The following is a 16,804-nucleotide window of genomic DNA, read 5'->3' as shown; positions in this document are numbered from 1 at the left end:
CTGATAACAAGGCCTCAGAGCTCATTCTCACAGCTTTCCAAAATTCCTGTGTTCATTTCTAATAATTGCTGCCATAATATTGCATAATCTTACAGCAGAGTAAGAAAAGTGATTTGACCAAATTTATCTAATTAGACACAGTATGCCTATAAAGTATGTGAATAAATCCCAGTCCTGTGGGGGCCACAACATTGACCTGGCACAGATAAAAATTTCTGTGCTCTTAGTGGATGCAATTCATTCTCCCTTGTTAATACTCTGATGTGCATTCAAACTGTGCCCCCACACAGCTGCACAGCACACAGAAAACTGTCCAGTTGGCTAGGCAGCACAACACACTCTAAATTCCTTTAAAAATTTGTTTTGCATGGGTTATATATGATTAAATAGCTGGCCAAAATAGGCCTACAGCTCCATCAGTCACACTCCACAAGCCATGCCTCATTTCTTTACAGTGATTTTAATCAGTGGCATAATAAATTGATTCAGGTTATAAATAAATAAGCATGCAGTAAAAATTCAATTCTTCATAATTTTAGTGCATACAAGTGACTTAGAAACTTTGGTTAAGCTAATAGAAAGCTGTTTCTCAAATGCCATGAGGACAAAGTATGTAAACAACCGTAACAGTACAGTCAGAGATCAAGATAAGATTCTCAGACTAGAGTGGAAAGAACATATTCAGGGAACATAAAAGTGGTATAAAAGATGAAAAAATACTGTATAGGCCAGGAGAGCAGGAAGGGAAAACGAAGGGAAGAGAACACACTGACATTTTCACACAATTTTGGCATGGGTATAGCGAGGACCAACAGCAATATATTAAATGTTACCTCTACTTAGTTCCTGCTACAGTCTTCTGCTTTTTCATTTTGGGAAGCAAAATCAAAGCTGTCTCAATGGAGTATACAGGTGATCACTCCTGCTTCCCAAACACATACAAACAGCTTTGGGAAAAATACAAAGCCAACCAAGGCAATAAACATTTAATCTCATAAGGGAACCACTAATACAACTCTTCCAAAAATGCGTATTTTTATCCTCTGCTCAGGACAGTCCTGTGGTTTGAAATCTTTTGAATAAAACACTTGAAACAACCAGCTCTGTGAATATGACAATGAGACAATCCTGTTACTTTTAACCTTTCAGTAATATAACATTAATTTTGAGTACACCATTACATACTGTTTCCATTACCAGAAATCTTGATCCTGAATGAAATCTCGTACTGAATTCTTGTCATGTATAACATATAGTTTACTAAGGAATACAGATAAAAAGGAAAACCCTTACCACAGCAACAGCTAGCAAGTGTGGGAGGAGGTCTCAGAAGAGATCTGCCGGGATTACCATGGGAAACTACTGTGGTGTAGGGGCATGGTAATAAGATTCCCGCCGTTCCCTATGTCCATCATTTGGTGTACCCTCCCCAGTTAATGTCAGTTAAGCAATGGTACCATCCCAGGTTCTGGAAAGTTCTTTGTTCTAAGTTCTGTTATTGGTTCCCTCCTTGAAACCACTCCTTCCCTTATCTCCCATTGGTTTGTACTATCCCTATCCCTCCCACAAGATCTTACCCCATTGGAGGTATGTACCCCGACCCCACCTCCTCTCTCTCGGATATAACCCCTATCCCCTCCTTCGGGGGCGTCTCCGAGGGCTCTGGTCACCCAGACCTCGGAGTGCAGGCACTCAGGGCAGCTCCCCTCTCAAGAGGTTGTCTCCCTTTGCTCCTTTTACCTTTTCCTGCCTTTTCCTGCCTTGAATAAACCTCTGAGAACTGCAGCGCTCCGTGTGCCGACCCGTCTATTTGGTGGATTCGAGCTTTAGTCATCTGGGGCTCCTCAGGTGGCTCAATCATGTCACCTCCTCAGGTGGCTGAATCACTTGGATGCAGAGGGGGGATGTTTGGCAGGGAAACAGCCCTTGTGGTGAGCACTGTCCTGTATGGATCTATGGAAGTGGTCCTGAAGGTCCCTCACGAGCCTCCCGTTGTCCAGGCTAAAGCTCCCTCAGCACCTCCTCATTGGCCTTGCACTCCACACCCTTCCCCAGCTCCCGTGTCCTCCTGTGCACACGCTCCAGCCCCTCAAGGCCTTTCTGCTTCACAGGGCCCCACAACTGGACACAGCACTCCCAGCTGTGCCCGCAGCGCTGCCCAGCCCAGGGGGACGGTCACTGCCCTGCTCCTGCTGCCCCACTGTTGCTGGCACAGGCCAGGATGCCCTTGGCCTTCTTGGCTACCTGGCCACGCGCTGGCCCACCTTCAGCTGCTCTTGACCGGCACCCCTGGGTCCTTTTGGCCCACTGGGCTCCCCCACCACAAAGTTGCCCGTTTGACTTCAAATACAGCATCCACAATTTTACATTGTCCTTCTAGTTCTACAACCACATCTTGTAAGGTAGTAGCATGAAGTTTGATAGGAATAAAAATCTAGGTCACTGTGACTCGTTTAAAATGGGCTAATTCAACTCTACAGGAAATTCCTCATTTAAAGTATTCATCCCTGTCTGGTGTCAGTAAGCAATGTTGTCTCTGCAAACTGTGTTTGTTGGTATTCAAGGCTCTGAAATGGAAATTAGGAAATATCCAGATATGGCTTTGTGTTTGTTGTTGAAGGCATGAAAATGGATTTTCTGTCGGCCTGCATGGCTGGCCCTGTACAGTCTACTTGTTCTGGCTAAGCTCACAGCTTACTCTACAATACTTCAACACCAAGAACATGAAATGTTCCTTTCTCACTCACCTTAGGATCAGCACCGCTGAAGACATGCTTCAGGTGACCTGTAGTGGGCAAGGGAAAATGAACCAGATGCTGTGAGAAAATTGCCTGGGCTGGTGAATCCCACAGAACAAGCAACGCAAACAGAGAGTATTTTCCGTTTCACAACATCCCTCCATGTCATGGTTTGACACTGGCGCGATGCCAGCGCCCCCATGAAAATATACTTTTTAAAATAATTGCTGTGAGATGTGATCAGGAACAGAGCAGAGCAGGCCCATCTTAGTAACTAAGGAAAGAACTTTATTAAACTACTACTACTATAAAAACTACAAACACTAAATCATGGATGAAGACCTTCCAAAACACCCCTCCTCCTCCCACCTAATTTTTAAACAAACTTAACAGTGAGACACTACCCAGGATCCTGATCAAGTTGCTCCCCTTCAGATATTCAAATACTCAATCTTTCAAGGGAGACAGGAGTCTCTCCTGTGCCACAGACTGCCCAGGAAACACAATTGCCACCCTTGTGTTTCCATGTCACACATGGCAACCGCCCGGAGAAAATCTGCCATGGTGACACTCTTTTCCATGTCACAGTGCTCTCACCACCGTGCATGGACAGACTGCTCATAGGGCTCCTTTAAGGATGCTTTGCCGTGGACCAAAAGAGACAACAGTTAAGTTTCTCATTTTGGGACTACAGTCCCCCCCATTTTCCCCTGGGGCTGAGGGTCTAAGAACAGAGGTCTTCTTCTCCTCTTCTTCTTCCTTGAAGATAGAGGGCTTCTCCACACCTTCTCTCTACTCCTCTGCTGGTAATCACTGAAACAGGTCTCCTGGCACACCAACGCACCACCCTAATTGCAGCTTCTGTTAGGAGAATTTGGTTCAGTCTATGGCTAACAAGAGAAGTCCAGCCACAAGCCACTCCATCATCTCCTTCCAACTCGAGAATTTCTTCTTCCATCATCTCGGATCCCAGACTGTCTCTCTTCTACTTCAAATCAAGGAGGAGTAATATTTTACAAAGCCTTCGTTTCTCAGGAAAGGGTTAAAAGCTCAGACTCCCTCTGCACGGCTGATATCTCTGCCCAGCAGCCGATTCCCAAGGCCAAGGCTGGGCGCCTTCCCCCCCCCCTCCTTCTCCTTCGCGCCGGCAAAGTTACAGGTGCCGTCCGGACTCTCTATCTCTTCCCTCTGGGGGGGGGGGTGACAAAGACATCTCCGCTTCTCTCCACCCTTCCGTCCACAGGAGCTGGCTCGGTTCCAGTCCTTCTACCCCTCAGCTCACCTCGACCAGGCCTCATGGCTTCCCCTCCCCCACCCAGCCCCATGGCTGGGCAGGGGAGGTCTGCACAGCACCCTGACCAGAACCAAAGAGAGCGAGCTCTTGGGAGTTCTTGCTTTTAACCCCCTGTGTTCTCAGAGGCGTATCCCTATCTTCAGTGGTCACTTCAGGTGCCAATAATCCAAACTTGACCACTGATTGGTTTGACCCAACTTCCTGAAAAAAAAAAAATAACTTCCATGTCAAACCACGACACTCCAGGAGATACATTTCATTCACACAACCAGCAAGAGATCAGGACAGTATTCTTGGTTGTGCCTACACTTTGGCCTGTTTAGCCAGTAAATGAATACAAACATGGTCAAGAAAATGCAAATTGTTCTTTAACACCCAATGCTCCTGTTCTACCAAACACATAACACACACAGGATTTTTTAAAATTCTCTCCTTCCAGCACCTTTTTTTTTTTTTTTTTTTTAATCAGTTGTATGCACTAATGCTCATTATCTTGCTGGACACATTTGCCCAGAAAAGCTTCCTCAAAATTCCACTGAGCTGTGGCAGCTCTATTGTGACACAGCACAGCAGCAGCTCCAGGGCTCAGGAGCAGACACTCACTGCTTTGGAGTTTGCATTCCATTGCAAAGGGAATCACTATTTTAGCACTCAGTCAAGGGTCCAATTAGACAGTCAAATCCTTTCATGACAAAATTTAGAATGAAAGAAGCTTTCCGTGAATTATGGGAACACCTGCAGAGTTTTTAGAAGGCCTTCCAAGAAGGTTCTCCAGTTTACATTTTCAAAGCTGTCTTGCTTGTCCCAGCAAACTGAGGAAATGACAGACTCTGCTGCCTCAGACTCTCCCATGGAGGGAACAGAACCCCTGCGGGTTCCTTTGCAAATGCTTCCCCTGTGGCTACAGACACCCCCTTGTTAGCTGAAAGTCTTGACAGGAGCCTTACCAAACCAGCGGCACCCTAATGCTCTTTCTGTTTCAAAATAACTCAGTCACTAAGAAAGAGCAGGAAGACATACAAAAGCCAGGTTCTGTTACACCCAGGGAAAACCTCTACTTACGTGCCAGATTAGTCAGGTAATAGCTGGAATAGGAAATGCCGTAAACAGTGAAAAAAGCAGCAGCAAGTTCCTCAATCATTGTAGCACTGCTGTGCAGATTTGCTCCAACACTAGAAAAAACAAGGCTCTTGTCAGTGTGCAGCTGCCCACAGACAAACGCCTCAACAAGGAGGATGCTCCTGCACTGAGCAAGCCCTAGGACTGCTCTGAGGACACTGAGGCCTTCCGTGCACCAAGTCAACCTTCTGATGTCACCATGACCACATGGCAACCATGCCCTGACATCACAACGCAAACACTCGATATTGGCCTGTGAATTTATGCAAAGCAATAACCAACCTTCCGCACAGCAAACGCCCAATAGCCTGCGAAGTTCTCCTCTGTCACAAAGGAGCACAAATTCCCCTCGTGAGCCAAACCCTGTTGTTCAAGGGATCCAAGAGTAACTCCAAGAGCGCACCAAGCACCTACAGCCTGTACCCCAACTGAGCACTCAGCTGGGACCCAAGCAAAGGGAGCCAGACCAAGAAAATAGCCCAAAGCACTGCATATCTGAGAAATGACCCTCACTTTTAAAACGTCAAAGGTTTATTAAACCTTAACAAAGCACTGAACAAGGAAAAATTGCAGCACTGGGAGTCTCTATGACCATTACGAGCAGCTCATCTACAAAACGGATCTCTGCCTTGTATACCCTTTAGCCCCTCCAGAGTTTTGTCAGTCAACCCTTTCTCTGCCGTCCACTGGTGGAGATTCCTTTCTTACATCTTGACTGGAGGTCAGGTGTTGTTACACCGCGCCTCCTGGTCACAAGCCGGCCCTTCCCAAAAGCCCTGACTACCAAGGCTATTACAAGGGGGAGGGGAAGTAGAACTATGGCAGGATATATTACAATAACATCACTATACATTTTAACATCCACATAATATCTACCTCTCAATTGTGAGAGCCAACTATTACATTAATCATCTATAACACACAGAACCAGGAGAGAACGCACTGTTGGCATAACAGCTGAAATAATTCCAAACAAATCTCCCACATATTTGCACGTTTATTGGATATGCCCAGGGCTCCTGAGTACGTACATCTCTGCCTTTATTCCCCTTTGGGAACAGTCAAACTGGCAGCATCTGCCTGCCCGCAGGAGCTGCTCCAAGCTGGGAATGCAACTGGCGGTGCTGATTTCCAGAGGCTTCTGTTTCCCAGGAGAAGCCAAGGCAGGAGCGGGTTGAAAGGTGTTGGTGCTGCTGCTGCTGCTCTGTGCCAGAGAGCCCCGGCTGGGCAGGGCACGGTGCCCACGGTGCTGCGGGCTCTTTCTCCTGCCAGAGCAGGGCACACCTGGGAACAAGGCATGGCAACTTGTGGGGAAACCAGAGGGTGTGTGGGGGCTGCATTGCTCTGCACACACCCAGGCCACCTGTGCCACAGAGTTCTGGAGCCTAAAAAGATAAAGCAGATGGAAATAGCTGGAAAAGGTTTCATTTTGACCTTTCTTACCTGTTCACAGAAGTTGCCAAAATGAAAGTTACCAAGCAGGGCCTGATCCCTGCTGCCAGCTCAGGGTTAGAAAGGAGGCATTCGTTTATTCCAGTACTCGGTGCATAGGGAATCACTTCCCTAACACTTGCACACCCAGCAATCCCACTTACTAGTTTGTATCCATGGAACTAGGACATATTCAATACTTAGCTGAAACTTACAGGCTAAACATTACTCCAAATTATTTGACATATTTAAATCATTTCTCAGAATTTACTGACATCAGAGTAGGAGTATCCTGTAGGTCCCCGGTGGTCAGTGCCACAGGTTCAGGAGGAGACCCATGCACAAAATAATCTAAGACACAACTGGGCTTGCAAAGCAAATTTATTCCATTAGTTCCAGTAGCAAATAATACATACCAAGCCCTGGATTCCTAAAAACCCACTGAGCAGGAGAGGGAGATGGAGCGTGGTGCTCGGTGGCAGGGGAAGGTAGGCAGTGCACTTCCAGGACATCCCCTGGACCAAAACGGTGTGCATCTCGTCCTTCTCACCCCTCCAGCCCAGAACCAGGCCTTATATCTCCTGCGCAGGAGCAGAATTTTCCCAGTCACAGCATCAGCTCACACATGGCCGGCACGTCAGATGAGGCCACGATGGCTCACCATACCGACTCCATGCCAACAACAGCTCCATTATGCATTGTTCCCCTTTCAAACCTTAACTGCCCACCGATTGACCAATGCCTTGTTTCACTTTCAAGGGTCATGTTTCCACCCATTAAACAATACACTTTTCTTCATTGTCTTGTGTCACGATCCGCTTATTGCGGGGTGTCGTGATGGTTCTTTTCACCGATCCCAAAAGTACAAAAAGGCAAACAACAAGGGACTATCAGTTAATCACAACAAATGCACCTTTATTAGGGGCCAAAACAGTATATGCGATAGTGGGGATCAGAAAGGAGATAAAAGAATAGAGAGAGAGAGAGAGAGAGAGAAGAGGGGGGTGGGAATAGCTACCAACACAGGCGAGATCCTCAGTGGTCCGGACGATGGGGATCCGTCTGTTGTGTCGGGGGAGTCTCCGAAGTTCTGGTCGACTCGGAGGGTCCAGTTATAGTCCACAGAGGAAAGACGGGGGAACAAGTGTAACAATGAAAGTCCATTGTAATCACCACGAGGGAACAGGTGAGTCCACAAGAAACCACCAAAGCAAGACGAATACAATGAAGAATAAGTCCATTGAAATTACTGAAGGGAAACAGGTCATGTCATTAGTGGTCAGACCACCAAATTCCCCTCCTCCCTATAGTAGGGGTCTCAGTCTCAGTCCTTGGGAGGAGGGTTCTCATTCTTTATTTGTCACAGTGGTAACGAGGCAGATGAGGGGTCTTCAATGGAGGACCACGGAAGTCCCCCCAAAAGTTCATTCGGCTTAAGAACGTAGATTAGAAGCAGGCCGTGCATCAGGCTGTCCCGAGCTGGGTCCATGTCAGGTCTTTGCCAAGTCCTTGCCAACTCCTTGCCAAGTTCTTGTCAGGCCTTGTTCGGAACAGCTAGCACGATGGTTCAGTGGTTCCACCTGCAATGTGTCCTGTTCTAAGCCGGAACTGCAGCGGGGGAAGGGATTCTTTCTCATGGCAATCGGAAGGCAGAATGGAGAACAAGGGGCTTCAGACAGGCTCTTACATCTTGTCAACCTGCTCAACCATGGATCAAATAAGGCAGGGCCTCGGACACGACTCAGGTTCCTGACACAGGCCTTTGGGAAATATTCCATTCCTCAAATTCTCCTTTGCTGGTCAAGAGCCTCCTAAAAACACTTTCTTCCCTTTGAATGCATTCCAGCTACCTTCTTAGCAGAACCACTCTCTTTATTCTCAAGGCTAAAGTAGCCACTTGCACACATTAGGCACTGCAATGGGGCAATACAGGGTTCAGCCGCGCCTGTTAAAGCTAAAGGAATTCTCCAGACTAAGCCCTATTTGTTACACTTAACGCCTCTCCTTCCTATTCTGGAAATCAAACACAAGCATTTCATCAATACACCCTGCGAGTGCTCTTGCTGAGGGAAGCCACATTGCTGTGTCAATAAAGCAGCCAGGACTCGGTCTCTTCGTGCAGGGAAAGCCAACTCTTTATTCACATGACTCCTTTTTATACCGTTTTCACAGGCCTCGTGTTCAACTCCAATTGCCTGGTCGTTTTCTTGCCAAACAATTCATTGCTTAGAAGGTGGTTTTGTGTGGACGTGCTAAGACTCCCTCTTCTACTCATGTGTTTACATTTTTCCTTTGTGGACTCTCATGGGACAGATTTCTTGTTTATTCCAGAAGCAAACTGTAATAACTGCAGTCATTCTTATGATTTTTCACACGGGAAGTTAGCTAGCTGCACGTAGAAGACATAACAGGCCAGCTGGTCATTTTTAGCAGAGCAAGGCCTGATTTTATAAGGCCTTTCTTTCACAATGCCCCTACCTGTCTGCAACACATTGTGACTTTCTTTCAGAAAATTAATGAAGAAAATACAGATTGCCTACTGCAATTGTTCTGCTCTCTTCTAAATCAGTTTGCTACTCAAGCAAAACCCTCAGGCACGTCCCCGATTCCCTCTCTCCCAGCAGCTCAGAGCTGCGTTGCACAGCGCTTGCTGTGCGCCAGAGAGCACAAAGCCGGCTGGCCTGCTGGCCCTGAATATTTCTGCCAAACACTCTGCATTGCACACCTTTGCTCTGGCTCAGTGCAGAACTGCAGGAGCGCAGGCGCTTCCTCCCAGAGCTGTGTGAGGCGCTGGCTCCTGCAGACGGGACCTGACAAGCTGTCACTGCCTCCCGCTGGCCGCGGGTCCCCTGGCAGAGCTGCCGTGCCTGAAGGACGCTGCCCTGTGCTCCAGCCTGCCCAGCAGCCCGGCTCCCTCCCCCGGTGCCCAGAGTGCTGCACACACTGGTAACCTTTCCTTTCCCAGGAGCCACAGGGCAGCCGGCAGAAGAGTAGGAAAGCTCAGCCAGGCCACCGGCCCTCGGCTGCCCCTCGCCTTTCTCTGCCCCGCGGCAGACTCCAGACGGCCAATGCCTCCAGTCGGGGCTGTGCCCAGCAGGGCTCCGCTTCCCCTCGGGAGCAGCCAGCTGCCGCTTGGGCTCTGAGAGCAGAGGATGTGCCCGGTGCCAGGAAGAGGCCTGCAGGGCCGGGCTGCCGCCTCCTGCAGCTACAAGGGTCCCCTGGCAGCCTGCCTGTGCCGAGGCTCAGGCTGCTCCGGGCTCTGCCGGGGCTCTGCTGCGGCTCCACCCCGGGCAAGGCCGGGCCCGCTCTCACCTCACAGTCGCTGACAGCTCTGCACCGGAGGAGACCTTTCAGAGCACCCTCTCTGATCTTTCTGCTTTCTCAGCTGAGCAAGGCTCTCCTCCAGCCAAAGACATTGCACTTAGGGATACAAGTCCAAGTGGCAGGCGCCCAAATGCTCTCGGGTCACAGCTGAAGGCCTGCATCAGCACAGGGTGTTTGGACTGCCCCACTCCCCCTTTGGTTTTTCCTGCAAATGCCATTGCCCTTTCTGCCTCAAACAGAAGTACCACAGCAGGGCAAAAACAGACCAGTGGGCCGTATTCCAAAGGCAGCGTGGTCTGAAGAGAATGAATGAAGGAGAGCCTTCCCCACTTTCACACCGTGCCAAAGACTCCCTAAGTGTCACTTTGCACCTTTAAGAAACAACAGGCAATTCAGGAGGAAACCTTGAGGTTATTCACGGAGTGAGAAAGAAGGGAATCTTCAAGGTGAGTTGTGGTTTCAGAAACTTTATTCATTTCCAATGCTACTGTTCCCTGTCCTATTAGACAATCCTACCCTAACACTAACCCTAACCCTGACCTACAATCCTAGTCAAAGTAAATGGTAATGGTCCTGATGTGATTATCACATTCTTGTCTCCTTCCTCTTCTTCACTGAAACAAACAGTGGCAGCAGGCTGGACGCAGGCTCAGCAAATGTTACAAATGGATGCTGCCCAAAGGAAAAAAAAAAAATCAATGAAAACCAATGAACCATGCGTGTCCAAGCTCAGTATTTCACAGGATTCCTCTGGCTCCTAGAAAGATGCAGAAAGAGGACCAATGGGACCATCTGCACCCCATCTTTATGTGCAGGACCTTGCCATCACAGGCAAACCTGGCCCAGAATCCCACTCATCCGTTTATTCTGGTTTCTCCATCTTGCTGGGATTTTTGCCCTGCCAGCACTCCAGAAGTGGTGCTTTCTGTCCCTGGGGTTTCTTCCTTTCAGGAAACTCCAAGGACTCACATAGGTCCCTGTCTTTGAAAGACAGGCACCATGCTCATTTCCACAGGGAGACAGAGCAGTGTCTACCTTTCCATGCCCTGCCCCTCCTGTGCTGGATGGCACCGTTCTTCCCGACAGGGCCAGCCCAGTGGTGCTGGCTCCAGCAGTTCCCTCTCTGCCACACAACCTGGCAGTAAGCCTGGGCCAGTTCCCCTCTGCCTGAGCGTGCCAGGCAGCAGATGGGGCTGGGACAAGTCTCTCTCAGCTGTCCCTGTTTGTGTGCCAGAAAGCTCTAAGGGTGGGGTGGGGGTCACAAACGAGAGGCTCACCATGAGCCCCTCACAGCCCCTCCTGCCCGCAGCCAAATCTCTCCAGACTGCTCTGCCAGGACTGACATCCTTGGGTTCCTCCACCACCATTTCATCGCTCTGTACCCTGCATTGCTCTACTTCAATTCTTTTGCCATTAGAAAAAACAGAACACCCCACCAAATTACAAAACAGGGCGACAGAAACAGAGGACAGAGCGCCTCTCCTCTGAGGACAGGCTGAGAGACCTGGAGTTATTCAGCCTGGAGGAGAAGAGGCCCCAGGGAGACTTCATTGCTGAGTTCCAGTACTTCAAAGGGGATTCTCAGGAAGTAAGAGATACCTTTTTAACAGACTCAGTTGCAATAGGACATGGGATAATATTTATAATATATAATGGGGATTGAGTCAGATTAGGTCTAAGGAAGAACTTGTTTACATGGAGCATGGTGCCACACTGGCACAGGTTGTCCCAAGAGGTGGTAGGTGCCCCATCCCTGGGTAGGGATGGGGCAAACATTCCAGGTCAGGTGGAAAGGGGCTCTGAGCAACCTGACCTCTCCCTGCTCATTGCAGGATACTTGGACCAGATGACCTTCCCAGGGCCCTGCCCGCCCAGCCCAGCCCAGACTAGGATTCCTCACCATTTTCATTTGAACAGCGCTAGGAGTGGAGGTCGGGAGAAAGAGGGCTCATCTGATGCCTTGGACTTCAGAGGAGGAGGAGCCCATCCCTCGGACACTGTTTCACCTGCAGCCCCTTAGCATTTTACCTGCAGGAGCTCCTTGGCAGACCAGCGCCACGCCTCGTCTGTCTGCAGGCAGCAGCTCAGGAAGTTGGGCAGGCAAGGCGAGAATCGGTTGGGCTGCTGCAGCTTTGGTGTCTCTCTTGTGGCTATCAGGAGTTGAGGCTGGGGAAAAGGAAACACGAGGCTCCAGCTGCTTCTTTCCCATCTGTAACTGCTCTCCCAGATCCCATTGTTTAAGCTCCATTCTGCAGGGCAGTTTCTGCCCTGGCAGAGACCCAGAGATTACTTTCTTTACCAAACAAAAACCCAAACCCTGATGCAGCCACAGCTTGTCCAGCATTCAGCAGATCGTGCCTTGGCAGCTGATTTCATTGACTGACCTAGCTGGTGGAACTACATCAGCAAAAGCATGTTTTGCTTCTCTGAGCATTCACACCAGCCTGACAGGCTATTTGGAAAGGGGAGTTTGTTCTATCCATACTATTTCCAAGGATTATTACATGAAAGGAATATTTGCAGTGCTTGTTGGTCCCTCTAGCACTGCTTTCATGAAACAAAAATCATCAAGTTGTTTTTTTTTTTTTTTCCTCTTGAAAAAAATGCAGATGCAGAATCCATCTAAAATAGACAGAAATAACAACGGAAGGAAGCCTGGGAGTCTCCATGAAGATGCCCACCACAATAGGAACAGCTCTGTCCTGGTGGCACTGAAAAAGATTATGACCAAAGCGACTTTGTTACTTTCTTCTTCAACCCAGAGGAAAATTTCCTTCACTTTTCCCACACCCCCAGAGGTCACAAAGAGGGTTTTATCCTGTCTCTCTGCAGCTGTGCTCAGCCACTGGATATGGTGGGGAGCTAGAGTCCTCACTGTCCTTAGAACTGTGCAAGCCAGGGATGGCCCTGCTCCTGTGGTAAAGGAACACAGCACTGGCATCAACCGCCCACGTTGGATCCCAGCCCCGGGCACCTGGCTGCAAGCTCATCAACTTGTTAAAGTACCCAGAAACAGCCAGGAGTTTAGTGTACAATTCTAACTGCAGTCGGAGAAAAACACATCCTAAACTTACCCAGGGCACCCACACGCATGACTGAACAATGTACAGATGATTTGAAAGCCTGAAAGTTTTGAAGACCCGCAGGATTTGGAAAAGATGCTACAGTATGGAGGAAAATTGATGTGCTTTGGTTAATGAAGGGAAAAACAAGCAGAACTGCTTGGGCATTGCTTTGGTGGTTTTTTTCTCCTTTTTCTTTTTATTTTCTTTTTTTTTTTTTTTTTTTTCTTTTTATTTTCTCTTAATTTTCCTCTTCTTTTCCCTTTTTCTCTTACTTACTTTTCCCTCAGAGCAAATCTGCTTGGGGCTGCCAGGACTGAGCCTTGCAGGCAACACAGGGACTGAGAGTACCTGGAGTACAGCCCGGGGAAACACTGCAACTGCAATCTTCTTCTGCACTAAGAAGGACAACTTCTGCCTCTCTTTAGCTGCCATCGCCGTGACATCAGCACTGCCGCCCTCTACCTGAGCAGAAAAATAATGAAAAACTTTCCTGAACAAACAGTCCCTTGCAAAGGTGGGCAAGGTCATTCTGATGACTCCTTTGGTCTCCAGGCCTCTAAATATACTGGACCTGTCTGTGCCACGGCTGCAGGAAGGACATTGACCTCCTGCCACAATTACAGGAACGGCCGAATGGCAGAATTACCCCAACATCTTCGGCAAACTCCTGGAAATTCTTGGCCATGGCTCTGCCTGGGTCAATCTCCATTGACTGTTATTACCAACCTTCTGAGTACACCAATAATCCCTGCCTCCCACAGCTTTTAGCAGGAAAATAGAGTGAAGCTGGCCTGATGTTCTGTGTTCACAACTGGGCCCCACTCTCTGGTCACCCTGGTGGGTTGAGTCCTCACCCAGCAGGGCCTGTGGTGGACAAGAGAGCAAAGCAGAAAAGTCAGAGATGCAGATGGGAAAGAAAAACCTCAAACTGACATTTGAAATAAGCACTCATTCAATAAGAAAATGGTTTACACACCCACAGCTCCACATTTGTGCAGGAGGGAAGAAGGGGAATAGGAGTGCAGAGAGCGGGAGGGATTGTGCACACCCAGCTCATCGTCAGGCTCGGAGCTTCATCTCGCGGCTGCTGGCCACCAGCAGCAGCTCCTGGCCAAGGGGGCTGGAGGCCACCACATCTCTTGGGGATCTGGAGCTCAGCGGGGCTCTCAGAGACATGGACATGCTTTCTGATGGCCTTTTACTTATTACTTTTTAATGGCACCCATCTTGCATTTCTCAGCATTGAATCTCTCTTAATGTCCATGTCGGAGTCACTGATGGACAAAGCTGCACGTCTGGCAGGGCTGGACCTGGATGGACGTGGATGGTCTTGGTGGGAGGAGTTCAGGCATCACCCCAAAGCAGGCTCACCTGTAGATGTGCAGGACCAGGTGGAACATTTTGGGGAACAAATTGGAGCCTCTTATTCCCCAGAGATGCTCAGAGCATAACTACAAGACTAAGGAAAGGGATGAGCATCTGGTTAAACCCAAAGTAAAATCAGCTGCGTGGGACCCTGGACAAGGAAGGCAAGAAAGCAGAAGATCATGTATTAGAAACACTCCTGCTCTTTAGAGCTATGCTTTTATCCTACAGGAGATAGATCTCTCAAGTCAGAGAGACAGTAATTATTTTCTAACAAAAAACTGATACCATTTGCTTACACCTTAGGAAAACTGCATCTTGAATTTCAGCAGTGGTCAGTGATGTTTAAGCTGCTTTTTTGCAGCTGAAAATCTGGCTGATGAGATCCAACCCAAAGGCATCTTCTCCCATACCAGCACCTGTGACACTGATGACAGCATGCAGGGCATGTTTTTTAGCAAGGAAAACAGCTCCTTTCCCCACATGCAGCAGGGACATTGAAGTCGGGGTTAAATGTCTCTAAAATCCTTGGCTGCAACAGAGGTTTTATCCCCAAAAGCAACAGAGAATAACAGGGTTATTAAGTAAGACGTTTTGCTCTCAGCAGCAGGATTTAAGGCTAAAACCTCTCTAGCATTTTCTGCTTGGTGTAACAACTCCGAAATCTCCAACCTCTCTGTCCCAATTCTCCTCCTGTCTCTCATTTTGCACAGTCCATGTCTCAGAAGCTGATGAATGGAGAGTAAATTGCTGAATGTTTCAAAACCCCGCTTCGTAGGATCAGTCCTAATTTGTCCAATTTATAACTACCGTGCTTTCATGACGACTTCTCTTCCCACCAGCTAACTGTCTCAGAACAAAAGAACCCATCATTATTCCTGCAGAATTCAGAGTGGTCTCTGGAAGAAAATGATTTTTTCTGACGTTTTCCTTCTGAAGGATATCCATGATAGTCAGGACATGTGATTGCTGAGCTCCAGAGTAATGGTGAGCTGCCACAAACAGATCTGCTGACTTCCAAATTCTCAGTAGCTGGGTCTTGCTGTGGAAACAAGATTTCACATATTTTGCATGCAACAGTGGCTGTGCAGTTGCTCTTTATTTTATTCTTCCTTATTTGCACTTTTGCTTAATGGTGGCATTTTTTATTTCTCTCCATGTATAGAAAACTTCCATAAGCTTCTAATTCTTCTTACTTATGAACCTGGGGCAATCTCCAGGACATTAGCAGGCAAATTACAAAAGGATTTAGAAAATGCAACGAATAGGAGCGGGCAAAAAGGAGCATGGTATGGCTGTGTTCTCTCGATGGCCAGCTGTGTGCTTATGTCTTCCCAAAGAGACTCTCCCAGGACCAGGTCAACATCCACAAATTAGTGAAACAGAAAATCAGGAGCCTAATTAATGGTCTCCCTGCTGATGAGGAAAACAGTCAAGACAAAGAAAGGCTGAGGAAAAGACGAACCAAAGGCCTGGTGTATGTGTTCTCAGGAGCTGTGATTGCAGTTTTGGCAGCTAAAAACTTAAAGTTTCAGCCCAGTCTTCTTGTTCCCTTTTCACCTGGACAAAAGGGCTTAAAAAGAGGAACTGGATTTCGAGTGTGTGTAGGAGAATCCAAACACAGGCACAATCAGCCAGTTTGTGAAAAGGAAGAAACTGACAGCTTTGAAGCACTCAGTTGGTTTCCTAGTTAATTTCCGTGCTGTGATAAGCAGTTCCATGACTGAACAGCAGAATGTTGTTAACAAACTGAAGTCGGGGCTTTGTGGACATTTAAAACCATAATTTCTCCAGAAATTATGGAGAAGCTGAACACAATAATGGAGACAGTTCCACTGGGCCACAGCAAGTGCGCCGCTGATCTGGAGAAAGAGTACTCGTCTGGAGTGTGGATTGTGTGACAGACTGTCCAGTATGAAAAACAAAGCATCCTTGCAGAAGGCAATATTTGAATTTACAGGAAGGCTTCATGCAGTGCAGATGAAACACCAGTCACTGCACTTACAACTTGCAGAATTCAAATGGAATTTCAGTCAGATGAAAAAAAGAAGCTGAGAAAGCCCAGAGGCTGCAAGAGCAATTAAATATGCTTCAGCAAAAATTCATCACACTGTGAGAGGTTGGAGTGTAAGAGAATTAAACAATGCATTACATTGGAAGCATCAGGCACGATCCCTTTGGAATGAATAGGAGCAACAGCTACAGGACTAAAAGGAAAAACCAGAATTGCACTCCAGTGAAGAAGGAGATAAAAGCTAAGTCTTCAATGAAACTCTAAAAGAAGACAGACAGCATGGCCATGCACTGGACCTGACAACTTCTCTTCATAAAAGGAAAGAGAAGACAACTGTGAGAAAGTCTGCATTTTATAACTCAATCTTTATTTCAGATATCCAAATTTAAACCTCACTTTTCTGTGACCGTGATTTGTCCATGGAGTTAGTTTGTTGTCTTACTCCCTATTTTAT

At 47.8% G+C, this 16,804-nt stretch overlaps 1 protein-coding gene across 1 annotated transcript in view; it reads right to left on the bottom strand.

Annotated features, from left to right (window-relative positions):
• The window catches only part of LOC137467702 (uncharacterized), a 271,260-nt gene that overhangs the window by 55,251 nt on the left and 199,205 nt on the right, over window positions 1-16,804 (bottom strand). The window lies entirely within an intron of this gene.

This window comes from Anomalospiza imberbis, unplaced genomic scaffold (genome assembly GCF_031753505.1).
Source record: "Anomalospiza imberbis isolate Cuckoo-Finch-1a 21T00152 unplaced genomic scaffold, ASM3175350v1 scaffold_76, whole genome shotgun sequence".
Taxonomy (NCBI): domain Eukaryota; kingdom Metazoa; phylum Chordata; class Aves; order Passeriformes; family Viduidae; genus Anomalospiza; species Anomalospiza imberbis.
This window is presented reverse-complemented; position numbering and strand designations above follow the sequence as displayed.